The sequence below is a fragment of the Triturus cristatus genome, chromosome 9 (genome assembly GCF_964204655.1).
Source record: "Triturus cristatus chromosome 9, aTriCri1.1, whole genome shotgun sequence".
NCBI lineage: Eukaryota > Metazoa > Chordata > Amphibia > Caudata > Salamandridae > Triturus > Triturus cristatus.
In genome coordinates, this window is record NC_140592.1 from 618,193,905 (window position 1) to 618,221,750 (window position 27,846).

A 27,846-nucleotide genomic window follows, 5' to 3' on the forward strand; every position below is an offset into this window, starting at 1 on the left:
ACAGGCAATGGCGATGACATGGATGATTCAAGGACAGACCAAGTAGAAACAATATCAATCATACATTTTCCAAATTACTCAGTTGCGCCCTAATAGATTAAGTTTTTCTTTTAATGCAGCACCCAGTTTTTCACTCAGTATATTAAAGTTCGGCGAATCCATATTTACAACTATCTATAGTTAGTCTGTGTTGATTGTGACACCAGGTAGTAAGTTGGCCCTGACCAGTGGAACTATACTGCCCAGTATGGTTGACATGTGGCTCATACACTTTTAGTCCTTTGGCTTATGTAACATTTCTAATAAGCTGGTTTACACACGTATGTTTGAGTGTCTCTGTGTAATGTGTGTGTGATGCAAAGTGCTCTGAAATCCTTTACTGGTATGAGTGGCACTATTTAACTAATTCAATGCATCAGAGAGAGTGGTTATGTAGACTTGATCACTGTTATAGGGTGCTAGTGAGAGAATCCGTGATGGAGGTGGTCAAGGGGGGGCGCCAACTAACATTGTCGCACTGGGTGCCACCAGCGCTAAAGCCGGCCCTGACCGTGGACAGCTCACCACACAGACACGAGCAGCGGTCAGGTCGTGGGAGCCACGAATGCCAGGAGCTGTAGCAAAAAAGCTCCCCAGCAGCCCCTAATGTCACCGCAGCAACCTCCTACGAGGTGCAGCAAGTAGCAGAGAGCAAGGTAGGCGCAGGGTGTATGGGTGGCAAAGATACAACTTCCACTTGTCGCCAAACTGTTGTGTTGGTGTGGCTCAGCCTAAAGGCGCTGCATGCTGAAATAAACACAATGACGCTAACTCTGTGTTAATGCTCTGACCATGAGTTTCGGGCCTGGGTCTTTTTTATTTCTTTCCCACACGTCACAAGCTTAAACCATTCAGCTTGTGCATTGTGGTGGTCGCGCAGGTAGGCCTGTGTGTGTATTATGTCATGGTGGCACACGCTGCAGCTCCGCTGATAGACAGACACACGCATTACTGATGGTGTCAGCCGGAAGGGCATAAGCGACCCCGGCCCCGTTATTTATGATCTCTGGCCATGCCTGGCCAGAGAGTGATGCATAGTGTGATAGTGTTTCGGGGTAGGGGCTGCGCTGGAATAAACTAGACCACTACATCCCATCCCAAATCAGTTCTTTTTGTCAGCAATATTTGAAATTATAAACATGCAAAATCAGCCAGTCTTTGGTTTGGTCGAGGGTTAGGCCTGAGGTTATATCGATGTTGGCGACCACTCTGGCTCCTTGTGGGGCTGGCCATTTCTCCTTCGCCGGCCGTGGCCTGAGGGCTATGCTCAGCAGCTGACGTCGATGCTGTCGGACTCCGAGATATGTCATCAGTGGAGTTGGGTTCTATCTCACTATATATGGTGTCTTCACTCGACGTCTGTTTGGAGTTTTGCCCCTCGACGTTTGCCACAGGTACCCTCTTAAACCATGATATATTTCTGGTTACTACTTCTCCGTTTCGCTTGGCAATAATGGCTGTCCCTCGGATTGCTCTGACAGTCCACAGCCCTGTCTCGTACGGAGTGCGTAACTTTCCTCCGCTCCTGTGATTTCTTATTAGGACAGCACATCCTGGCATCAGTGTTCGGGTTCATGCTCTTCTTCTGTGGCTTGCTTTTTCGTTATTCACCAATCTTCTGGCTTGGGTGCTTGCAGGGTCATATGACTCTGGCTCCCAGTTATCGGCCATGGGAAGGGTGTCACATCGAGGCCCTGCCAGCATCAGGGACCACAGGGACCTCTGTGTTGTGCAGTGGGGTGTGCTGCAGTATTCCCAATGGAATGTCTGTAGCTCGACCTCTGGGTCTGTTTGTTCAGCTATCGCTATTCGTAGAATCTTGTTCACTGTCCGCATGAAGCGTTCCACTTCACCATTGGCTTGTGGCCACTGCGGTGTGATACGGTGATGTTTTATTCCTAGCCGGGTGAGAAAGTCTTTAAGTTCGTTGCCTTGGAATGGGGGATCGTTATCTGTTTTGATCACATGTGGTAATCCAAATAATGCGAATGCTTTTTCCAACACCGGCTGTAGGTGGTTAAACGCAGTGGATGGCAGGACTTCAACGAAAGGATAGTTTGTGTAGCTGTCAACCAGGAGAACTGTGACTCTCCCATCCGGGAAGCTCCCAAAATCAAGGCTCACCCATGACCAGGGTGACGGAGTGGGGTCTTCGGCTATTACTGGAGCTGGTGCTTCTGGGTTCCCGATGAGTTGGCAGGCCCTACAATTTCGCACAACAGTGTCTACTGTGTCCTCTAGCCCGGGGAACCACTTTTTTTCTCTCATCCGGGACTTCATCCTTCCTGTGCCCTGATGGCCTTCATGTGCCAATACAGTCGCATGCTCTTGGAGGCTTTGTGGAACGACGGTACGTGATCCCCTCAGTAGTACGCCACACTCAGCGATGCTGAATTCGTCTCGGATTCTCCATATTTCTCCCAGCCGAGTCCTGTCAAGATCGTTCCATCCATGAACGTCCTGGAGAAAACCTTCCCACGAGCCTTTCTGAATAGCATCTGTTACTCTTTTGAGGACCATGTCAGTGTCCATCTGGGTCTTGATCTTGTCAATGGAGAGTGCTTGTGGGCATGACCATTGGGAAATCATGTAGACGAATTCTTCCGTCCTCAACTCTTGATCAGAGTTCACTTCTGCGGGATGTGCCGGATGACGCGACAGGAAGTCAGCCGGGTTCTTCGCTCCTGGTCTGTATACAAGTTCAAGCTGATAATGCTGGAGTTGAATCGCCCACCGCTCGATACTGGGTGGGGAGTGAGGTGCAGTCCCCTTGAAGAGCGGGAGTAGCGGTTGATTGTCTGTTACTACCATGATGGATGACCACTAACATACAAATTAAAGTGATTACATGCCCACTTAATGGCAAGTGCTTCTCATTCGATTTGAGAGTAGCGAGTTTCAGAAGCAGTCAGTGCTTTGCTCGCAAATGCCAGCGGAGCCCCACCAGACTAGCGTCCACTATCAGTTCAGTTGGCTGAGTCGTGTTGAAATGCGTCATGGTTGTACTTTCCAGCAATGCCGATTTCACCTTGCGGAATGCTTCTTCCTCTGCCGGAGTCCATCGCCAGACAGACTCTTTCTTAGTCAGGTTTCGCAGCGGCTCTGAGATGGTGGCAAGGTTCAGAATGAATCTCCTGCAGTATGTCGCCATGCCCAAGAAACTCCTGACTTCTGATGCAGTAGTGGGCGCAGGGGCGAGTTGAATCGCCTGCGATTTTCTGGGGTCCACCTTCACCCTGTCCTGACTGAACACATATCCGAAAAACTCGATGGTTTTCTTGAAGAACTGTTTTTTTTATTTGTGGAGAGTCACTCCATGCTCTGCCAGATGCTTTAGGGTGGCTCTGAGTCTACGGTGATGGTCTTCAATTGTTGCCGAATGTTTTAAGATGTCATCACTGACGTTAATGACCCCTTGAAGCCCTGACAGAATTTATTTTACAGCATTGTGGAATATTTCTGCTGCTGAAGATATCCCAAAGTTTAATCTATTGTAGCGTTGAAGCCCTAGATGTCTTGAAAACGTGGTAATATACCTGCTTTCTTTTGCTAGTTTCAGCTGGTGGTAGCCAGTGTTTAAGTCTAGTTTTGAAAACCACTGAGACCTGTTGAGGTCGGCCAGAATGTCGTCGACTGTCGGCGTCCGGTGCCTCTCTCTCCTAATCGCTTGATTAGGCATTCTCATATCAATGCAGATTCTGATCTTCCCTGGTTGTCTTGGCTTTTCGGCAATGACCATGGGAGATACCCATGGAGTCGGTCCTTTCACTTTTTCTATTACTCCCTGCTGCTCAAGCTTCAAAAGTTCCTGTTCCACTAGTGGCTTAGATGAAACGGTATTCTTCGATGCTGTAAGGCGACGGGCTTCACTGCTATGTCGATATGCAGTTTTACTGGGGGTCTCTTCATGCTCTCTAGGCCCTCAAATAGCTGTGGGAACAGCTCCAGGATGTCCTCTGTTTGAAGTGACTTCACTGCATTCACAAATGTGACCAGACTCAGGTCTTCAGCTGTGTGACTCCCGACTAATATGTCTGCCTCCCTGTCAACTACGTGGAATGTCGCAGTAACTTCATGGTTTTTTGACTTGACTTGTAGGGACATTTTTCCTTTCAAGGGAAGCAGTGTCTGACTTCCGTATGTGAGGATTTTGACTTTGTATGGCATGAGCACTGGCTTTGGATTTAATCTCTTGTAGTGTTGACACCCCATAACGTTCACCGATGCTCCAGTGTCAATAAGAGCCGTTACAGGCAACCCGGCGATCTCGGTGGCACATGTCAGTTGTGGACGTCGTCTTCGTTTGAGGTCGTTTACGAAAGACATGAGGTGGCATTCTTCTTCGTCATCTGAGGATGAGTCTTCCAGACATTGCCGGCGGTGTGCTGCTGTCATTGGTGTCCTCGAGGTAGCAGGTTCTTCCAGTGTGAGGTGCCTCACTGCTCTGGATGGCGGCTTCCGCCCTGGGATTCCTCTGTTTCGCGTTCCTCCTTGGCATACACTTGCAAAGTGGTTGGGAATTTCACATTTCGTACAGGTCTTGCCTCTTGCCGGGCAGTCGTCTTGGGGGTGTTCTTCCTTCCAACAGTACCCACGCTGTGGCCGTTGCGAATTTCTATTAGGCCATCTTCCTCGCCCACTGCGAGTCATCGCGCAAATGGCGTCCACTCGCTCTGTGTTGACAGTCACTGCCTGTTCAGCTGTTGGGTTGAGTGCAACTTCCATGGCAGTCGCCCGGACGTCTGATAGTTCATGCGATGGTGCTAGGATCAGTATGTCTTCAAGAGAGATGCGTGGCTGTTGAAGAATGAGGGTCCGCAGGGTCTTGTTGCGGCATCCTTGGATGAATTGCGCCCGTACTTCCTTGACCTGGTCATCTTCGGTACACATGCTTGCTAATTCACTTAGACGTGCATGAAACGTGTCCATGGACTCTCCCTCCCTCTGATGAGCTTGTCGGAGCTTGAAGCGTTCGTAATCAGGATTGTGTTGGTGGTCAAAATGGGCATTTAAGGCCCTGACTGCTGCATCGTAGTCCGTCTGTGCTCCTGTGCTCGGGAGATGTGCGAATAACTTGTATATTCCGTTCCCTGCGAAGTGCAACAGAAGTGACCTTTTTACAGCTCCATCTGTTTCCCTCGTTGCTATAAAACAGTTGTCGAGACGGCCGATCCACACCTTCCACCTGGGTGACCCCGTTGCAGGGTTAATCAATTCGCTAAACGGGGGAAGTGTGCTGACTTGGGAATGCAGGTGTGGAGGTGGTGCTGCAGGGGCTACTGGCTGCTGTGCTGCGCTGCTGCCTTGTCGACCATGGTCAATGGCTACCTTGTGGTCTTCTCCAGATGTGGCTTTAATCAGGTGTAGCCTCTTTGCGGTGATGGACGCTGCTGCCGGTGCCTGTTGCCACTTTCCAGCTTTAATGCTTGCCTTTGACAGTGCTTAGGACGCAGCTGCCGGTGCCTGTTGCTACTTTACAGCTTTAATGCGTGTCTTTCTCAGTGCTTACTGTCCCTTTTGTTGTTCTGCGACTTTGATTTATCAGTGCTTGTTGTATCCTTGCTGCTTATTGTCCCTTTTGTTGCTCTGGGACTTGGATGTGCCTGTGCTTGTTGCCTCTCTCTGCCCCAGGTGAGCCTGTATCCAGCGGTGGCAGTTTAGTTAAGATTAGCAAGGCGCTGACATTGCGCTCATGCTGTTGTGCTCGTCGGGCCGGGAGGCGGCAGGGTGCTAACGCGCATGCGCGCACAGTTTACACTAACGCGGGCTCGACCAGGCTTTGATCCGGGAGCATCCACTGCATTAGGGGTTGAACGCGCAAGCGGGCGCTGGGGTCTCCGCTTGCGATGAGTAACCGGCTGGGCTGATGACCACAGGATGCTTCAAATTCAGCGGTCCCACAGTCGACAGGAGTTCTTTGTCGTGCGCGGATGCACTGGCCGCGCTGCACGGCGCTGGGACTTTCATTCTTCCGGCAGGCCAACATTGGTCATGGGCATTTCTGGCATCGTGGGGACTTTGGCTTCCCACCCTCGTTGCCAGTGTGGTAGTCGTGCAGTTAGGCCTGTGTGTGTATTATGTCACGGTGGCACATGCTGCAGCTCCTCTGATACACAGAGACACACGCATTACTGATGGTGTCAGCCGGTGGGCCACGAGCGACCCGGCCCCTTTATTTATGCTCTCTGGCCACGCCTGATACATAGTGTGGTAGTGTTTCCGGGTAGGGGGCTGCGCTGGAATAAACTAGACTGCTACATGCATGACGAGGTTGCCTCATAAACTCCCCACTCTCGCTGGACTATTTGGGATGTTCCACATCCCCAACATAACACTCACCTGAAAGGTTTTGACAGAGGACGAGGCCCATTGGCTGAGGTAGGGTAGGGCTGAGGGTGTGTACAGAGATGGTGAAGCATCTGGCAGGGCTCATGCCACAGGCGTACGGGTGGCAATTGGTAGGGACGTAGCTTGGTCAGTAAGATTGGGGGGGGAGCTGAACTTCAGATTTCCCAACAATCTCGCTGTTGTGTCTTATTAAAATTCGCTATATGAGAAGCAGGGCATGGGGGACTTAGTGTGTTAGGAGTACTTAAAATACAATATTTTTCAAACTATTCAATATTTTGCAAGAACTTCAAAAAAGAGACAAGAGCGTGAGCGTGTGTGTTTTTTTTAATCTGCAAACAAGTGAAACCCCCAGGTGAAATCCTCACCATACCCAACTCAAAGCAGTTGTACCCAACTATTTACTGCAGAATACATTTTTTAGGGGGACGTAACACCCCAAACACCCCCCTGAAGGTGTGCCCCTATAAACTGGCTTGTCACCTGCCTCTCGCTGAGGCATGGCTAACTGGCTGGCGGATGGGACTGATTGGTGGGATTAGAGGGGACGGGAAACGAGGTGGTCTGGCTCCGGTGCAACAACATGCCGCTTGATCACTCCTTTACTATCTCCATGTATGCCCCACTGGCGAACCCAGTTCCCCTGGCAGTAACCCTCCATTCCCCACCCCTTCTCATTTCCCCATGTTGGCAACAGCTATACCATCAGAACTAAGCAGGAGCAGACCCTTAGATGCTTCAGCAACGATAAAGTCCAAAAAGGAGGACTTGGGCCAAAACAAATCCCACTACATCGCTTTAAAAACTATTTGCTAGCCATCTACTGCTGATGTTTTGCACCCTAAACCTTACTGCGAGGGGTTACGTGGAGGAAACTGTTCAACATGTTTGCTCTTGTTTGCTTGCTTCGTCTTACAATCATAACTAATCCATCTCTTTTCACCTTTAGTTTGAGGCTTGCTACCCGAAGGACCCTCGCAAGCTGACGCGATAAAGGCTAATATGAGAGCTCGGAGCTCACTTCTTTTGCAGACACAAGCTCAGAACAGGCTTCACAAAACAATCAAAAATGTAATAATGCTTTCATTAGCAGAAATGGAATGCCTCATGCAGACGGCGTCAGGATTCACATTCACCCAGGTAATTAAGATCTCACAAGAGGGGCAAATTATCCAACTTAAACTATAGCATCAACAGCTACCCCTAAAACAAGGAAAGATGTTTATCCAGGGAATTTTACTATGCAACCCAAAGCTCTCTCAGTAATGGCAGCACATAGAGAACTAAAACCCCCACCCAAAAGAAACACGCTTTGAGCGAAAATGATTTAGCCAAGGCAGATTCAGCAGACCTGGCGAGCAGGTCCCCTCCATCAAACATTTCGGTATCCACCTCGAATCTAGAGTGGCTACCTTCAGGTGACCTTTTAAGCAAGCTATGGAAAAGCACTAATGGGGCAAGGCTGCAGCCTCCGCCATCATTAGGTCCTACAATTAAAATACTTAAAATAAACCACGACGACGCATGGCTTCAATGCACCAATCGACCAGTGTCCATAGGGCAGGTCAGCAATCCTGGCCTGAATTAAGCCAGACTAAGGTACCATGAAGCATAAAGGAGCTGGCAGTCCAGGACTGTTGGCTAACCCAACACGGGCCTCCGCCTACTATAGGGGATGAATATCACAACACAGAATCATATGTCAAAAACTGAAATCAGCATTGTTCTGCCAGTGATAACACACCAGCTCACCAGGAAGTCACCCATCAACACCAAGGCCAAAGCACTAACACCTCAACTGACAAGATCAAAATCTTGAAACCCCACCACTAGACCAACAGGCACAACAAGAACCAAAACCATCTCCATCAATTATCGCTGAGCAACGGGAAAGGCCTGAAAGTTTGGCAAGTTTTTGAGAGAATGGACAGCATGCTGACCTCTATGGTGCAAGCTGCCATGCTGCACGCTGAGAAACTAGATATATAGATGTCAGTTCTTGAAATAATAGCCAGTTTAATCATGGCTGTTGATGGAAAATTGGACCGGCCAAATCAGATAATACTCTGAACACAAGGATCAGGGATAATGTTTTAAAATGGATCTCCAGGCTCCTACACCCCCCTTATTGAGAACTTCCCACTCCTGCCTGAGATCATGACAACTCTGATTGAGCCCTGAAAGAAGAAGCGGCAAGGACAATGGTTGTCCAGACTCAAAGAGCTCTATCTGACCAATTTGTTTCTTGCATAGCAAAGCCCTCAAATGACGTTGCTGCCCCTGACCTAGGCACCAGATATAGAGCATACATAATGGGCCCAGAGTGGCCCCAACAGAGTTAATCCCAGGGAAACCAGGGGCAAAACCCGATATCCCCTGATGATACTATAGAAGATAGAAAGACCCTGCAAATAATAGCCAGCCTTTAAAAATAATTATATGCCGAGAGTCAGTAACAACAGTGTTCTCTACCCCCAATATTGTCTCTCAGGGCCTGTGGCAGATGTCAGTGTATCAAAAAAAAAAAAAATAAAGTAGTTACTTACTCACGCATCCTCTATGTTCTACTCCTATGAAGTCCCAGCTCGAGTCTCGGAGCCTCAGCCAGCTCCCCCTCTACCACTCCAGACACTGCTCTCATGCCGCTGATAATGTTCAGCAGCATGAGAGCAGTGCCAGGATTGGTTGGATTGGACTGGCTGGACGCTCCTTTAAGCACAGGAGACCTGTGCCTGCTTTCCACCCAGCTGTCTAAGACAGCTCGGGTGGAGAGGTTTAAAGTGCACATGTCAGGCTGGACGTGGCAAGACAGCCGGCTAAAGTGACATGCGCACTTTAAAAGAAGTGGGCACCTTCTCGCCTGCTGTAAAACAGTAGCAATGGTCCAGTACTTTCCTGACTCTTTGCTCGGGCTGAGAGCAGCCGTGAAAAATAAATTGGTAACAAATTCACTTTATTATCATTTAATTTTTCACCTCTGCTGCTTTTGCAGCACGGAAGGTGACGCTCCTCTGCTCACATGGAGGAACCACGCTGCTCAGGGCAAGTTGGATGTGCTAAACAGAGGGAACATCATAAGACCCTGCTCAACTCTTCCCGCCTAGAAGCCCTCAACTCAAAGGAAATTGACCTCAGTCACTTTTATACGACCGTCCAAGGGAGAAGTTAATGAACGCTCATAAATTATTTTTACCAGCCCAAAAACAGTTCAGGCCCTTCAGAAAGAACATGTACAACTCGAACAATGGAGAATGAAAACTGTGAAGCCGATTGACCCAAAATATCCGGCAACATTTAGCCATGATGCTTTTGCAGCTGGTGGGACCCCTGCTAGAGAGTCAGGAGATGCAAATAGAAGCCCAATAGTTTAATCCTTAATGGGCCTCCAGGTCTTCCACTATGACAACAGAAAAGCAAACAATTAGGACCAGCATGCCTGGAATAGACAGAATATATACAGCCCATCAATAAAAATGACAGGCTGGGCGACAATCCCGGGAGTAAGTTTAGCAATCTCTTGGATTCTATAACTGCGTCCTCGTGGAACATAGGAGGGTGGTCTGAAAAGGAAGAGGAATAAGAGGCGATATGCCATCTAGGATCAATGGACATCATTTTCCCACAAGAGGCCTGGGTACGGCTTATGAATCCTCCACGATCAGATCAAAAGCAGGGGGCACACTTTGGGGAGAGATTCGATATAGTAAAAAAACAAGTTGCCCGTTGTGTCGCACTTTAGCTGCAGTGGGAAACAGTGATTGCATCATCATTACCCTAACCCAAGGCAATAGTTCCAATCACAGTAGTTTTCTGGCGTTGGTTATAGGGAATGTTTATTAACTCCCAGCAAAAGCTTAAAGAAAAGAGACACTAACCCACCTATTGTCCAAATTGAGAGATCTAAAAATGACCCACTCAAAGTCTATATAGCTAATTATGGGTAATTTCAACGCTAATCTAATAAACTCCAATGTAAGCACAATTTGGCAGTAATAAGATAATCAAAATTTGAATACCTCAATTTCAGATCTAATTCCGAATACCGGACAAGGTTGGTCAAGAAGTTAGCTCTGCTTTAAACGATATGGGACTTCGCCTCCTGATTGGCAGATTCACATCAGACTCCCTGGCGGCTTACGCTCGTTTCTCGCCCAACATGATGGCCAGTCTCGACTATATTTGGGCATCAATAGCAAACTTTAACCAAATAAGTACATTTGAGGCCCATCCATCACTGGCCAGTGATCAAGTCATGTTGAAATGTGAAGTAGTGGCTCTGGCCCCGCCGTCCAATACTACATTGTGTGGGTGGCCAGAATGACCTTGAACCCATCAGAAGAGTTAAATGGCTTATGGAGGACCAAGAAAATCTCATGCCCCTATTGGAGAAGATTATGGAGGAGCTCCTGACTAAGGTGTTGGGGCATCTATCAATTGAGGGCCCATGGAAAGTCCTGGGATCCCACCTTCAGGTGGCAGAGGAGGCCAGCAGAAAACCAGGAAAGCCTTGTAATAACATGTGCTACAACAGCATGATGAAGCCTGGAGAGCACAAGGAGGAAAGAAGCCAGCTAAAATGAAGACTGAATCGAGCCTTTAGGGCAAAAAGCTCGAGTACAGGTGACACCTCGACTGTAAAAAACAAAGTGGAATTTTTAAGAACAGTCTATAGAAGAATGACACAGGCCAATAAAATGAAAGAAGATGAATTTATATGGGCCGAACTCCATTGGATTATTGAATCAAATAACCAAAGAAAGTTCTGGACATGGATAAACAGTATGGCAGCTGCCAAACTATATGAAGCCGTAGCTAATATTGCTCCTGCCTCAAGAATGTATACAATGACCCTGCAGCAAAATGTTTTCCACCAGCAAAACACGTTAGTAATGAAAAAGAAACTAACTTTGAAATTACAAGGAAACAGGTGATCCACTCCATTCACCTAAATGGCACACTTGGGCCAAATGGCTTACCTACTGCAATTTTCACATGAGCCCCTAACAGGTTTGTCCCCAGCATAATATATATCTTAGGCGGCTCAATTCCTGACAATTGGAGGGAATTGCTGTTGGTCCCCATCCACAAAACAAAGGACCCTACATTCCCAAGAATTTCAGGTTAATAATCCTCAACATTGAGGGACAAGCAATGTGAGCATCCTAAACCAGGCTTGGTCATGGGAAAACAGAAACTTAATACAGCAGAGGGGATCATGACTGGTCCTCTCGAGAAATTTTTAACAGGTGCCATGATGGTACTGAATATTGAGATAAAAGAGACCGGGGCTAAACTTGAGACAATGCTTAAAGCTACACTAAAATGGCCCCTACACTAGTTGAGACCTCTGACCCCATGGTTTTAACAGCAATTGACGGCAAGTCACAAGCACAAGTAAAAGACTCTATTCAAGTTTCACCATTAGAAAACATCTTGTACCTTGCCCAAACAAAATTTGCATCCCCAGAGACAAGTACATCACCCCCCAAAGAAGAAATCGAAGCAAAAAGGCACACGAGTGGGCCACTCAAATGGCACCAGAGACACTACTGGCCCCGAGAATCAGTAACATAAACACACTGAAAAACTTTGCACTAGCTCCAAATCAACATCAAGATCAGGAATTCAGTCCACTCCCCTTAATAACCATAGACCTCCCATCTGACTGTGCACCACACGTAGTTGTCCTTGTAGGTGTCCTCCCCAATGCGTGAGTACAAGGCAGAAATCTGGGGCGCACTAAATAACAAATGCACACACTGGATAGGGGGAAGGATTGAAATAAAAGGGCTCAGTGAGCTTTACAATGATGTATTAATGGTCAGACGTGAGCTGGGTGGGCAAAGGAAGGAAAACTATCGCAGGGGATTGTGTGATTGTGAACTTCCTCTCCCCCGCCATAGATGGGTGGGTTCTCTATGCATGTGGTTCAAGTGAGCGGGAGACCACCAATATTACCGTGGTCCCTCTTGGCTTTTTCTTTAGACCAGTGGAGGTTGACTCAGACCTACAGACCTCTTGGACACTTGCTAAAAGCATGAGGGAAATCCACCTGGGACCACAGTCACAGGCCCCTGGAATTCTAAGAGCTATTGAGAGTGGGCAATAGGTACAAGTCCCTCTTTGGGTTAAACAAACGGGACTGACTCGATCCTGATCCGAGTAAACCTACTGAAATTGCATCAAAGGGGGTAAGAGGAATTCCAGGGCATATTTTTGTGAAGGAACAACTGGGGAATGCAAAAAGTAACTCCAAGTTGGCTGTGCTCCCAGGGGCGAAGGATTTCGCGGGTCAAAGTAATGGCGCACATGTAATCACAGACCGGGGGTGGGGTTTACATCATGGAACTTCTCAGGGCTTTAGAGTAAGATCGGTATACCTGACTGGCACAGATTAAAATTAAACGCCTATATTCTTTGCCTGCAAGAAACATGGGAGACGTCAGCCCATCATATTGATGGATATCAAGGCTTCTTCGCCCCAGCTGTACCTTCTGAAAGGGGCAGGGCAAAAAGGGGGTCTTGCCACTTTTATCATAAACACCATCACATAGAAAAATCCTGGAATTTTTTAATGAATCCCCTTATTTTCATCTATTGTTATTTGAAGCAGATGAAGCACGGGATATCCTTTAAATTAATTTTAACAACAACTTCTTTGATAGTACGAGAACTCAAGTAGTACCAGACCTGGAAAGCGCTATCCAGAGAGATTCAGACGCACATCACAACCCTTTGAGCATCATATGGGTAGATGCTTTTAATATATATCACTGTCCACACATTGCTAAATCAATCTGGGGCATCACAGACACGCAGGGCGGGGCCCTCACCAACTTAAAACATGACACACACGGATTAATGCTGAAACGTCTTATGGTGAAATTAGGTCTGAGGATCCAAAATAGTGTGCTAAGCGAGAACAACAGCCTATCCCCTACCTTTTAAAGAAATGATTGTGAGTCCATGATAGATTTCACTATGACCCCCGTTTCTAGATCTTCAATGCTACTTTTACAGGTTATAGCGACCATGCAATGTTAGAGATAAGGATCTCTAGCTGCGAGCAGATAACAAATACCCACTATGGCCGAAAACCACGGCCTAACCTTCAGTGAGGACGAAATCAGTGAGATCCTTGCTGACCCATCCTTTCTGGCAGACTTCAACATCTCTAACACCATAGCTCAAACAACAGACTGGGACACACTAACGGAGAAAAAGCGGAATCGAATAAGAACCATCTTACATGGCGTCATACTGACCCAATATCTACGCACTAATACAGCACCAAGGGGTCTCCTGGTTACCAAGGCTCCCAGAATATTCCTGGATGACGCCATCTTTAGGAAAGACTGGGCCAAGATAGCCTGGCACTGCTAGTGCTCATCATTAAAACTGCGAAACGTCTCTCCGACGCCATAATTATTGATATCCAAACCACAGAAAACCACTTAAAAACCACACTAACATCATACAAAAAGAAACTCAACGATCAAAACAAAGAGATGGCAGAATACAAAGACTACCTGACCCAAAGCAAAATTAACAAATTCCAAAAAGACCTTAAAAAATTCACCTATTCCAAAACATACCCATATGTGGAGAATGACTATGAACCCCCGAACAAAACAGATGGTGCCTATGACAGCTCAGGAGACAACACATCCATATCAAGCGACTCGAGCGCAGGCTCCAACAAACAACGCGGCAGAGGACGCCGAGGCCAACGCTGGCCACAAAACTGGCAGGGACCACCACAAACTCACACCTTCAGCCCACCGCCATTTGGACCAATGCAACACGCATACTATGGATATCCACCCCTATACCCACCAGGCCCAATACCCTTCTACCAAGGGAACCAAAGACGCCCTTTTTTAGGACAGGGCCGCAGAACACGCGGCAGGAGACGGAACCACCAGCAAGTCCAATGGAAGAAGAAGATCAAGTCAGTGCCAACACCCGCAACAAAACCCGGGAACAACCAGGAATGAGCAAACAGTGATCCCTGATACACTCACATCCCTGGTGTTTAATCTATCGAGTACACCTGTGACAGAAAGCGAAACAGCGGTCCTTAGTAAAGGCCTATAGTTTGTCCCTACCACACGACTGGACAAATTCAAGCTCCATGTCGAACTAGCTGAGTTTTTTAGAAAGCTCAAACTTACGGCCTTCTTTGAAAAAGTAACACCAGAAGAAACTACCACCAATACCAATCCCAATGAAATAGGCCTTAGGTTAAAATCCTAAACTCAAGAGGGCCCCTGGGAACAAATAGCATGGGGGAGAAGAGCAGGGGGAATAAACAATATGGAACAACAGAAACTCCCCCAATTAGTTTTTCATTGGTAATACATCCAAAAAATCATACGTGAACCTCATTTAGCCACAGAGCATATTTTCATTTTAAGTTTATTCAAATAACACAAATGTAGAAAAATAGAGATATGCAAAAATATATTCACTTCAAACAGTAACAAAATACACTCATGGAGAATGAATGGGCCAGTCAATCAAATAGCCCTAATAAGCAATACATAAAATTAGACCTCACAGGACATGTCAAAACAATAAGTAAAGTCAACAATACAGAATAGCAAGAAAAGTGAGAGGAAGAAAAAGAAAGAGAATACATCACACAGTTAGAAAAAAATGTACATTACCATAAAAATAACACATATAAGGTTATACATAACACAGGGAATCCTTCATTTCCTTATATAGACAGACTAAGCGCCGACACGCGTTTCGGAAAGGACTGAGGTCCAACAAGTCCTTCGTCAGGGCCCAGAAGCTCAGTCATTAATTGGTCATAAATCCAATCCAGAAATTCTTTAAATACAATAAGAGTGCAAGCTGCGAGGTTGGAGGGCTCCTTAGGGACCCATTATAACGACTGGCTATGATCTGTGGACAGTAATGAGGCACAAGAACATATGTATAAATGTTAAACAGCAAGTTAAAAATATATCTATTGGAGCTAACCACAACCAAGAAGCACCAAAATAGTGAGAGTGGAATAGGGTGGTGATTCACACTCCAAGTGGAGGTGTAGGGGTAACTTAAATACAATATTATGGGAGACCTATAGTCTCAGGGATCAACTCTTTTCTTGAACCGCTATCTAGGTACTGCGACCACTTCCTGAACCCACTGGTACAAGGAACCCCTACCTACATCAAAGACACTAAACACCTTCTGAACATCATCACTGAAATGAATTTCGATCAAACCACCCAACTACTGGTGGGACTGGACATAGAAAGCCTGTACACCAGTCTCCCACAAGATGCCACCCTGCAAGTCCTACAAGATGTACTGATGCAAAACCCCTGGATGTACCATACACCACGGCAATTCATCCTTGACTGTGCAGCCCTAGCCCTCAAGGAAAACTACTTCGAGTATGATGGCACTTACTACCTGCAAACTAACGGAACCTCGATGGGTAGTGTTTTTGCTCCTAGTGTGGCAGGACTGTATGTTCACCATTTCGAGCAGGAACACGTCATTTCAATGAACAACCCATACTCAAAAAATGTAAAGACTTGGCACAGGTATATAGATGACATCTTCCTGATTTGGGAAGGAACACAGGATGTACTAAACGTTTTTCTCACTTGGCTTAATGAGCGTGACCCTTACCTACGATTCACGTGCACCTCCAGTGCCACCGAGCTGGCCTTCCTGGATCTTAACATTCGAGCAGAACAAGGGACTCTGCGCACCACCACCCACTACAAACCAACAGCTAGGAACTCACTGTTGCGATTTGACAGCTTCCACCCCAGACCATTAAGGGAAAATCTACCATTTGGACAATTCCTGCGGATCCGCTGAAACTGCAGCCACCTAGAGGACTACAAAAGACTATCCCGCACCATAACACACAAACTACAGGAACGTGGATATCCCAATGCCATTATTGCCAAAACCAGCAAAAGGGTACGCAATATAAACAGAGAATCACTATTGGAAACCGTAACAAAAGACCAAGATCCACCACCCATGACCTGTGTGACCACCTATAATACAGCGTCAAATCAAGTTTCCAGCATCATCCGCAAACACTGGAAGATAATCAATTCAGGCACCAGAAAATGGGAGATCCCGCGCTTTGCATTCAAACGTGCCAACAACCTTAAAGACAAACTAGTGTCAACAAGACCACGTGCCAGTCCCAAATCTATGGACAACACAGTCCTTAAACTGTTGGGGCCTTCCCAAAGTCGCTGGACATTATCCATGCAACAACTGCAGTGTGTGCCATCTCACCAAACCAACGAAACTCTCAACCTTGAACCTGGCAAAATCTGGACACAACACCAACACACCAACTGCAACTCCACTAACCTTGTGTACCTCATAACATGCCCCTGTGGGCTCCGTTACGTGGGCATGACGACCCGCAAAATCAGGACCAGAGTGGTTGAACACAGAAGCACGATCAGGTGTGACAAAAACATCAGCAGACTGACAGATCACTACCTCAGTGCACACCACACCCCCAATGACATGTCCTGGACTGTCATTGAACAATTTGACATTCACCAAACAGACAATGACCGGATCCTTCATACCAAAGAACAGAGATGGATCTATCGCCTCTCCACGCAGCAACCGGGCCTGGGCCTGAATGACTCCATACCCTGGAGCTCACTAAAAACATGAATTTCTTACTCTTGATTCCCCTCCGTCTTAAATGTCCCCCTGTTGTATTGGCCAGTTATAACACACCTGGCACCCCACAGCGCTCTTTAAGTTCTCTCTTTCCCCAGTTAGCGCTCTTTTGTTTTACAACTGTACACTAATCTGTGTACACTGGGTACAGCTCACCCAGCCATCCCAATGCGCAGGCGCCGACATTCGGCACCGCACATGCTCACAGCAGAGCACACTACTCCCCCGCACATGCTCGCAGAAGGATACTCTTCTGTGCATGCTCACAACAGGATACACTGCTCTCCTGCCCATGTGCAGTACAGCCATGACTCAGCGAGTCCTCGCACAGTCTGTCTTCCCCGCACAGGTGTTCAGAATGATGCATCCTGCATTTAAAGCACAAACACGGCCGAGGACAGTCCAATGGAGGCCGCAGAGACGACTGGAGGCTCAACGCAGACACTGACCGAAAGTATCGTGAGTAAACCAAGCGCTTCAGCTACAAGCCGGGTAAGCTCTTTTTCCACAGGTCCCTAACCCCCTAAGGACCCTTTATCTTCCCAGGGTCCATTCCTCTGCCGGACTACTCCATGGGGCATGTTTGGAAACAAGCCAACGTGAGGATAATCTTCCTTTCATGCACTTTCCACAGTTTTTGTGTGTGTTGATGCGCTTGCGATGCCTAGCCCACCACAAAACTTTGTATACATATGATAACTCTCACCTTAGCCATACCACCAATATGGCTACACCCTTTGCCGCTTATTTATCGTCTACACAGCACAATAGATATCGTTAATCAATCTGTCTTGTGACTATGCAACCATACTGAGACTCTCCCCTGTATGCGTGTCCTGTCATACCTGTTGTATGTCCAATAATGCTCTAAGAGGGAATTCCCCTCTCACATGTAAAGCACCTTAGCGAGTGCTACACATTTCTCAAAATTACACAATCACTTAAATCTAAGTAATTTGCACCTACACACTTTGGTCCTGAGGAAAGCCAGTTTTAATCATAAAGGCCTGGCTGAAACATGCAGACCACACCTGGATGTAGGAAACCCTAATTAACATTCCTACATTTTAATGCTAGCAGTGACCCAGTTATTAAAATATAATTTACCCTCAGGTACTGGGATCCCTGCATAGCTTTTAAATCGTCACCTTCACGTCACTACACTGCACACTCAGATACATACCTGCTCCGCTGTATCCAGGCGTCAAAGCACACCCAGGACACACTCGGTGTCACTGGGTGGGCCCGATGATGAAGCATGCTACCAACTAGGTTGGTGGGTGAGGGCTTCATGAACAAACAAAATGGCTTTACCCTGCCTTACAGTCTTGAGCCTATGTAAATTCACAAATTGGCTAGTCCTTTTTGATCTCACAGAGATAAGGATGACCCTGCCCATGAAAATGAAAGGCAGCACAAAGGTGAGTTTTAACCCAATCCTGGCATCGACAAACAGGTTCACCGTTAAATGGGAGAAAGTAGACCAGTCAGTCTTCCTCTCAACTATTATTTGGCATACTATGACAGAGATTGTATGATGCCTAAATCCCAAGGCCGAGCCAGCACATACCATCAACTCCTTTGCTACTATCACGCAAGGCCGAGCCAGCACATACCATCATCTCCTTTGCTACTATCACGCATTGCGTCAAAGAAGCATTGACCCATAGGATGCAATTCACATGAGCTTATGAGGGAGGCTGGTTTGACATTGGGTGCACAGCAGCAAGAAAACCGCTAAATTTAGCATTAAATCATCAATAATAATGGGGTGTCCCAGTAACATGCATAACCTGGGGAATTACAGCAGTATAAAGACAAAGGTTCTGCCATGAAAAAAATTATTGCTTTCTATGAGTAAATCTGTAAAAATAAAAGTAGAAACACACTACTGACCAACATGACAAATGATAACAACACTGTGTACTTGAAAGAAGAATGGGCGATATACTCGAAAGTCATATATCGTATGTGATAATACATCCACAAATATTGAAGGACCAGGCTAAATACAGACTGTGAACAATGTTTGTGACGTATAAATGTGCCTCATAAATATCACAGGTGCTAACACAATAGACAATCAAAACATTCAACACAATTGATATATAGACAGAAATTTGCTTTTGCATCCAAATACAATAAATGACCCTAAGGAGACATGTGATTTTCATCCTGTCATGTACATGTCTTTTTGGACGTGGTATGCTTGTTCATATCACGTCGACGTTTTGACCCCCAGAAAACAAGTGTGGTTAGACAAGCTCTGCTATGACTATATATGAATGTCAGGGATAAATATGCCCCATATGAAGGGGGGGACTGAGGGACCCCTGTAGTCAAACTTGCCTCAAGGTGCGTCCTTCGTTGTTCTCCTCAAGGTGTCCTCTTCTCTTCCATGGGGTTTCAAGAGACCCCATATTTAGGTAGAGGTCGACATAGGTCACCCAACATAGTGGTAATATCTTAATCTAAAGAGATTCGATAGGAGCCCTTGTTATTTCGTCCTTATCAATGCCACGGACCCTTTGGGCCAGCAGCCAGAAACATGTTGACGACACTGGTGGTGATGGGGTACTAGTTCCCCATATTCCCAAACTTGATTTTAATATCAAGTAAACGCCTAACAAATAAATGTATTTTGGTGTTTACATTGGTTTTTAACCTTTCACTAGATCACTGGCCCCAACTTAGTTTTTAGAAGTGCCTCCCTGTCTCCAGGTGTAGGCCCGCTCTCTACCAAACGTAGTTTCTAGAGAGCGAGGACTGCCAATGATGAAGCATTACACCTGGTGGTGTGTGAGGACAGTACTTCACATTTTCTGAGATGCCCTGCACCCAACTCAATCAAGTGTAGGATGCTTGTTTATGTGTATAGAATCAGAGACTTTTTCAGGGTAGCTTATGGTGTGTGTGCATATTAAGGTTTGGAGGCCAGCTCACCCTGAACACCCCGTGGCGTCTTGTTTCCTCCCCTAGCAAGCGCTAGGAAGCGCTGGGTAGATGTGTGTGGAGACTTGGTATGTATTGATCAACAAAGATTTATCCTGACTCGATTCAGGGCAAATATTTTGCCACTGATGGTAGGGTTTTCAAATAACTGCCATTCTCTGTCAGATTTAGCTTTGTGCCCGTGTGACAGTGTGACTCCCATAACCAATTTGCACATCGTATTTTTCTGTAAGTTTGATGAAATCTATAGGAAAGATATATTTTACTGGCCCTTAAAAAACGTAATTTTAGAACAATTACTTACACCGTATGTCTGCAGCATAACGTCTTCTTACTGCTTGCATAATCTAAAAATAAGGAAAGGCCTGCAGGGGGTCTTCCCATAATTAAAGTATTCCACAGGATAACTGTTTTGCACTTTAAACAAGTCACTCAAATGGATGAAATTGGTTTCCATTTTTATTGGATATTTTCCTGCTTATTTATAATCGATTTGAATATAGGAAGAGTCATTCTTTTAATACTTTAAACTTTTAATTGTTTCGTATTATACTTTTATGCTACTGAAAAGTATTGAATAAAGTTATTATTGTATTGTATTGACTTTGCAAAATGAATTAGATATAATCTCTTCTTTAAACGTGGATACACTTCAGTGAACAACAATGGAAAAACTCATAAGACCTAGTTATTACATTGTGGCAGTTATTTTGTTAAAACTGCTTGTTGCACTGTTTTTAATTTGAGCAACATGAGATACCCATTAAAAAATGTTTTCTTGCTGTCCAATTTTATGCTTGACTTTTCACTCAATGCACTGCGCCCATCACTTTTGCATACAATAGTTCCACATCTGTTGGCTCCAATAGAGCTCTCCTTGCACAATACACATCATTGAAAACATCCATGAGCTCCCCTCCCACAGTGAGAGGATTGTAGCCCTTAGCTACACTAGTGTGTAACTAGGAGGAGATCCCAGATGATGAAGCATGTCACTTCGGTGAGTGATGGGAATCCATCCGATTTTTAGGATTTTCCGGTCCTAAAGATTTTCCTGCTGAGAACAGCTTCACAGTTATTTAGGTCTATGCGTGCTTAAGGGTCTGTGAAAATCCAAGAGTTTTCTGTACAAACCGCTGCAGGTCTTGGTAAGCATTGTTAGCTAGCCTCCTGTACACAGTCAACCATCTGTGGTGATAATTATAACTTGAAAACACCCCGCCAATATGGCATGTGTCAGACTGCTACAGCATCCTTCGCATTCGATACTTACATCTTTCACAAGTTATTGATACCCAATCAATTGTTGGTTGATTTAATCACATAATTAATCTAAATGTTAAAACAAATAAAAGAAGGAAAAATACAGTTCTAAATTTAAGCATGCATCCACACAAACTAGCCTAATTTTAATTATAGTTAGTAGAGTTGCCCACACATTACAGTTACTAGCATCAGATTTTAATATCTTTAATGCTGGGAGGCACAGCACATGGGAGTTTCTGGATGTATTCATTATATTCCGAATCCGTTGTAGTTTGCTTACATTTCAGTAAAGTTTCCAGTGGACTGCTGCATTTTACCCTGCTCCAAAATTTAGGCTTAGCAACAATTAAACATTGGAACTCAAACAAAATTTGCTGACTTAAATATCGTGACTTTCCCAACTTTTCACCATACCACCCATTTTATTTTCCTTTGAACATCCTTAAAATTGTATTGTACTTATGGGTAACATGTAAACCAAGGTACATTGAGTTTTCCATTCGATGGGGGAACAGTTCAAAGTCTTCAACTGAGATTAAATTATATACCAAGACTTTTCTACTCAAAGACCCTTGTTTGGATGTCATTGCATGATGATAAAATAAAACTGTTTTATTGAAAAGATTCAATGGCACTGGATAGGATTTCAGAACATGCAAAGTGGACTGCAAGGTCAGTACAGCTTTGTATTGTTACTATTATTTTATTTAATGACTCTAATGTTTCTTTATTAATTATTAATGCTGCCATTGGTGGGCATTGAATAGGCGTAGGAGCCAGCATGAACTCTTGATGAATGTGTGACTACAGAGGGTGCCCCCTCCTCAGAATCATGAAGATATGCTAACCCACAATTATGGTTTCATGAATTTCGATTTTATGGCCGTTAGCTGTAGAATAACCCTCCCAAACTAGGGGTTTTACTCTGCATTATACCCTGCATGCATGGGTGAATGCTTAGGTCAGGTAGGGATCACCAGACCTGAAGATGGCCTTTGACCCATGGAGGCAGCCTACAAGCTGAAACATGTTGCCATTTCAAAGGATGCTAGAGTCATAGTACTCAATTGGCATCCTCAAAGATTTTAACTTTATCCAGGGTACCTTTGATGAAAGAAAATCTTTGATTTAGCCTTGAGGTAATTTTATTTTATGGATTCCTTTACCTACCTAGTGTTATTTTATAAGGACCGGCCCCAATAGGAGGATGAGTCTGTCCAGGTAGCATTAACTCACACCAGGAAAGGATGAGGATACCTATGATGAAGCATGCCGCAAAAGAGTGGGTGAGGTTTCTTTATCCCGAACTCCTGGATTCTCTGGGACTCAAGTTCAAATTTGATGCAAGAAATCGTACTCATTGTGAGATCGCCTAATGATTTTTTCACAATCTTAACTGCCAATAATGTGAGTTCTGAAACTCACTTTCATTTAATATTCCGCGGTCACCAATGCGAGCTTTAATGTTTTTAATGTCACTTTCTCGAATTTGTCATGCTGCTTCTCTTGCAGACTATGCTGATTTATCCTTAAGTGTCATTATTGCAAGTGTTGTCAAATGTCTTTCAGTGTACCTAATCTTTGTAGACTCTTGTGCCATTACTGCAAGTGTTATTGAATAGCCTTTACATCTTCACAACACACAAAACTTCTAAGGGATGGTGTTTACACAAGGGCAACTTGGTGCCCAATACATAAACTAATCCCATACCATAGACACCACCCAGCAAACATCGGTTCTATCCAATCCTTGTCTTTCTTCGTGTAACTTGCATTCATATTCTCATTAAATGATTGTTTGAGTTGTGTGATCACTGTCAGCCCGCTTTTGACACATTTTACCCCACACAATGTGTTGCAACTTGAATCTTACATACTTGGGATCCATTTTGTTCGCAAGTGGCCCTGCACCCCCTGTGGTATATTGCCTGTGGTAATTGCTTCTTTGTAGAGTCAATATACGTGTTTCTTGATTTCATCGGTTATTGAGTGAAACAAAGCAATTGCCCATTATGTATCAAGTTCAGAACTTCATAATGTTCTACCATACTTCCAACCCACAAAACATGAATTTTTAAATGTGGTACTTATGAATTCTCTAACACTAGAAAGTCCAAAAACATGTTGTCGGTCCCATAGTCTCATTTAAAAGCACAAACCCTCTTGGATAATAGTGTAAGTGAATTACAGTATCAGCCAACCTTCTTTTCACCAGCTCCTGTAGGTGATTAGTCGCATTCCATATTACATGTCCTTTTTCAACACTCTTATTTAAAAAATGAAGGTGCATATATCATTGTATGCCCAGCAAAAAGGACACAATCCTATCTTTTTCACACAAACTTTATTGCATTTTATTTTAAGAATCTACTTGTATTACAGAACCAGGTCATTAATTGCAGTGTGACAGATATCACAGATGCATGCGATCCAATCTACCTTTGGAGTACAGTCAACTGCTTTTTTGATCTGTGGCAAGCATATGCATATGATGGTCCTGGGCATAAGATGAAATGGTCAAATGCAGCATCCCACCCACCCAGATCCCTAACCCAACTATAACCCTTGTATATCACTAGAAGCCATCAACATATTGATGGGGAGGGGAGGTGCCTATGCGAGTTTGATGCTCTTTACATGTAAATACAGGGGACGTCAGTATTACCAAGTTTACTCTTGTACTGTCATTAGGGGGTAAGCATTCTTTATTAGTGCACATTCGCTATCTGGGAGCCCACTACCACCTCGGAGTCTGGGGTCTGCACCTTGAATCTCTACAATAACATGTCCCACTCCATCAAAATTGGATTTTTGCGGAGGCCCCTACTTTCCTCCCGCCTAAGAATTACACTTTCATCGAGGCCCCACAAATGTAGCTTTTCCCTCAATCTATTAAACGTGGGGCTCTCTGGGACTTCCATTGTCTTGTAAGAAGAAGCTTTGCCAACAATAATGGCAGGTTAGTAAATTGTGTTTCCACCTTGGACCCCCTAGGACCTTTAGGGATCCCTAGTATGCAACGTTCTAAGTGATCTGTGATCTATATGAGCCTGGCGTGTAAGTTCACTCAGTTCAGTTGGTACACCTGCCTAATATTTGGTATATACGACGAAGCCTGTGTGGTGTTAAATATGCTCAATGCATTATCGCATATTGAATAAATTTAAATCTCAAATCAAGAGATACTTTCTTTGGATATTCTAGTATTCCCACCCATTCCTTTTCAGAGAGTACACTGCCCATGTATATCTCCCACTTCTCTCTTGGAGCAGTAAGCGAAGTCACAAGTTTGTCTCGGAATCCCTTACATAACCATTGCACCAGGCGACGGCCATGACCCATTGTATGCAAGACCATCAGTAATTCATGTGTCCCAGGTTCTTGGTCATCTGCTGCTCAGTGCCACCTCGCATACCGTAGGAGACTGGCGTGCGTCAAGAAGAGTGTCTGAGAGGTCATATATATATATATATATATATATATATATATATATATATATATATTCACTGAAAAAACCATAGGTTTCAGGTACGTTATAGTTAGAAATTGGCATTTAAAAAAACTTTGAAATTCACTGAAAAAACCATATGTTTCAGGGACATCATAGTTAGCTGGACATTTCACTCTTAGAAAACCATAGAAATTCCACCGTTATAGTTAGTTCAGCTAGCTATAACTCACACACTCGCAATGCACTGCTCATGATGTCACATATTACATCATTCATGACGGTCAGTGACATCAGGATTTTTCAATTTTGTCTTGATTACTGGAGGGACTTTCATTAACTCAAAAGCTAGCAGATAGTCAAGCAAACATGTTTGTATCCAATTCCTTTATCAAAATATTTACTATTAGCTGGACACATTAAAACTTCAGGTAAATCTTGTTGATACAATACACACAGATCCCAATCAATCCCAGTTCCAACATTGTGTGTACTAGATATAAACTCTTCATTAATATTTACAAATTCTTATCTTTTGGTAGACATTTTTACTCATTGACAGCGAATAAACTTTTCACAATTTCAGAAACCTGCAACAACAACAAACTGTGTTTGTTTATAAGGGCATTACAACATACCTTTTTATTTACATCATATGGCACTTACTTACCTGATTAAAAATGTCTCATACCTCGTCAGGGGTCAACTAAAATGCAGAATTTGTACCACTTTTAGCATTCCTGACCAGAAAAATGCGTGAAATGATGTGATGGATGCCTTACATTAGATTCATAATCACTATACATATAATAGTGGCGGCCATTTTCTTTTATGACGTTATATGGGCAAAGTAGCCATACAATTTTGGGGGTCTATAATCATCACTCATTTTTTACTACCTTATTTTTAAGGCCTGTGCAATGTTTTATGTTGGTATCACATTTTGCACGATTCTAAGCTACCTCACTACAAGGGTTGAATTACCAGAATTGCTCAATATAATTTTTAATTCACACAGTAAAATAAATCCCTCTTTCATTATACCCTGAACTTATGAGGGGTGGCTCGGAGACCTATATCTGGCAACAAGCACTGACTCTGATATTCTTATCTTTTCGCTCCATAATTCTGGATGTTTCTTTCTCCCTCTGGGGCTCGAGAGCCTCACATTTTGGTTCCTGCATGCGCTGTGATGTCCTGCTCTCATACAGCAGCCGTCTCTCAAAGAGGGCTATCTTGGCATACCCAACCTGAATCATGTGGGCCGCCTGACTAAATGTATAGCGGAGACTCCCAACATGGAAGCAGTACAGGTGGAGAAGTGTGGCTCAATGATTACAGCGGCAGACCCTGATGCAGAGGTGTAGCCCGGGACCAGGGTTCAATTCCCCGCCTCGGCGGGTCTTGGGCTCAAAAATTCCACGGACCTGATAATTCTTGCCTCGGTGCCTATTCCAATCATGGAGTCCCACTCTGCAACTCTGGGCAATAACTTGCTTAATCTCCACAACGGCCCCACAACGCTAAGGATGCCTGGTCTCCACCTTGGGGGTGCCCAGGAGTGGACGCCTCACAGGGAAAGCCAGGATGGGTTCCACAGCGGTATTCGTACAAGCGCCTTGAGACCCTTGCGGGTGAGTAGTGCGCTATACAAGTATCAAATTTACATTTATTTACATTTACAGGTAATTATCAAATGCTGTGTATAACAAGGGAAATTAAATGCTTTTATTGCTTACTTAGTCCCTGATTACAATATCGGGCGATTGGACTACCGACCGCTATTGTGGCGGTCAGGAGACCAAACGAAAAGCAGTCGGCAGTTTGACCGCCCAATTATGATAGGACCAATGTGCTGTTCTTCGGAAAGTGTTCTTTAACACTGCAGCTTGTGCTGTGGCCTAGGAATTGGGCTGCCGTACAAGCCACAGTGTTAAAGAGCACTTTGCGCACATCCATGCACTGTGTGCCATGCACCATATGGTGTGTGGCACTCGGTGCATGGGAGTGCCTGGGGGCACTACATATGCCCCCAGGGCCACTTCGTAGTGGCTCACAAGTGTTGGGGCCATGTTTGGGGCCACCCAAGTCCCTTTCGAACAGCCTTTTCATGGCGGTGGTACTGCCATGGAAAGGCTGTCGATAAGAGACATCGTAATTCTGACAGCAGTGTCTTCCTCGGCACCACCATCATTTGGGATTGCGATTCTGACAGCTGCCCCCTCAGGATCAGTTGGAGGCAACGGTCTATCCCCTGTCTAACAAGGATCTGACCGCCTGCATCATAATGCGGCGGTCAGACCGAAGGGCTGACAGTGTGAACCTCCACCGACGGCCTGTCAGTGGCAGTCCACCCGACATCATAATTAGGCCCTTATGTAGAAAGTAATAAATACACAGTTTTATGGGTGATGGTTCCAAATGAAAACGCGGTACAACTAACAGAAATTCATAGTTGCCACTAAATCATTTAAGGCACACAGTTGATGGAGCAAGGACTCGTATAAAAGAGACTTGCTCGGGTAAGCTTGCCAATGTGTCCCACTAACAAGTAATCCGAGAGTGACTAAAAATGGCTACTAACGCGGGAATCTTTACTGCGCATGCATCAACTACATCTACGTAGTAATAACGTGTCTATGCTTTGGAGGGAAATCTTTGCAGCTGTGCAATCGCTTATAAGATGGCCACTTGGAACATACATGTTAATGCGCATGCTTTTGCTGAAACTAAACCATGCACATTTAATAAAATGCTAATGTGAAAGATTTATATAAATAAAGGGGGTTAGAGCAGAGATAGGTGGTATACAGTGAAATCATTTTATCTTGAATTTAATATGTCTCTTTCTGACTTCTTCACTAGTTCGTATTTTGGGCCGCAAAGGGTGACCGATGTCCATACCCCACGTGGTCTCAGCATAGGTGCACTTATAACTCGCCAGGAACCATGACAAATGTATTTGAAACTCATCCAAGTCCACGACCTCTACATGTCCTGGGAACGAAGTTGTCTTCCTGACTGATGAATGAAGAAAATATTAAAATGTATAATTTTGATTGATAACAATGTGAACTCAGGTGGGAAATAAAGCATGGGCAAGTAAA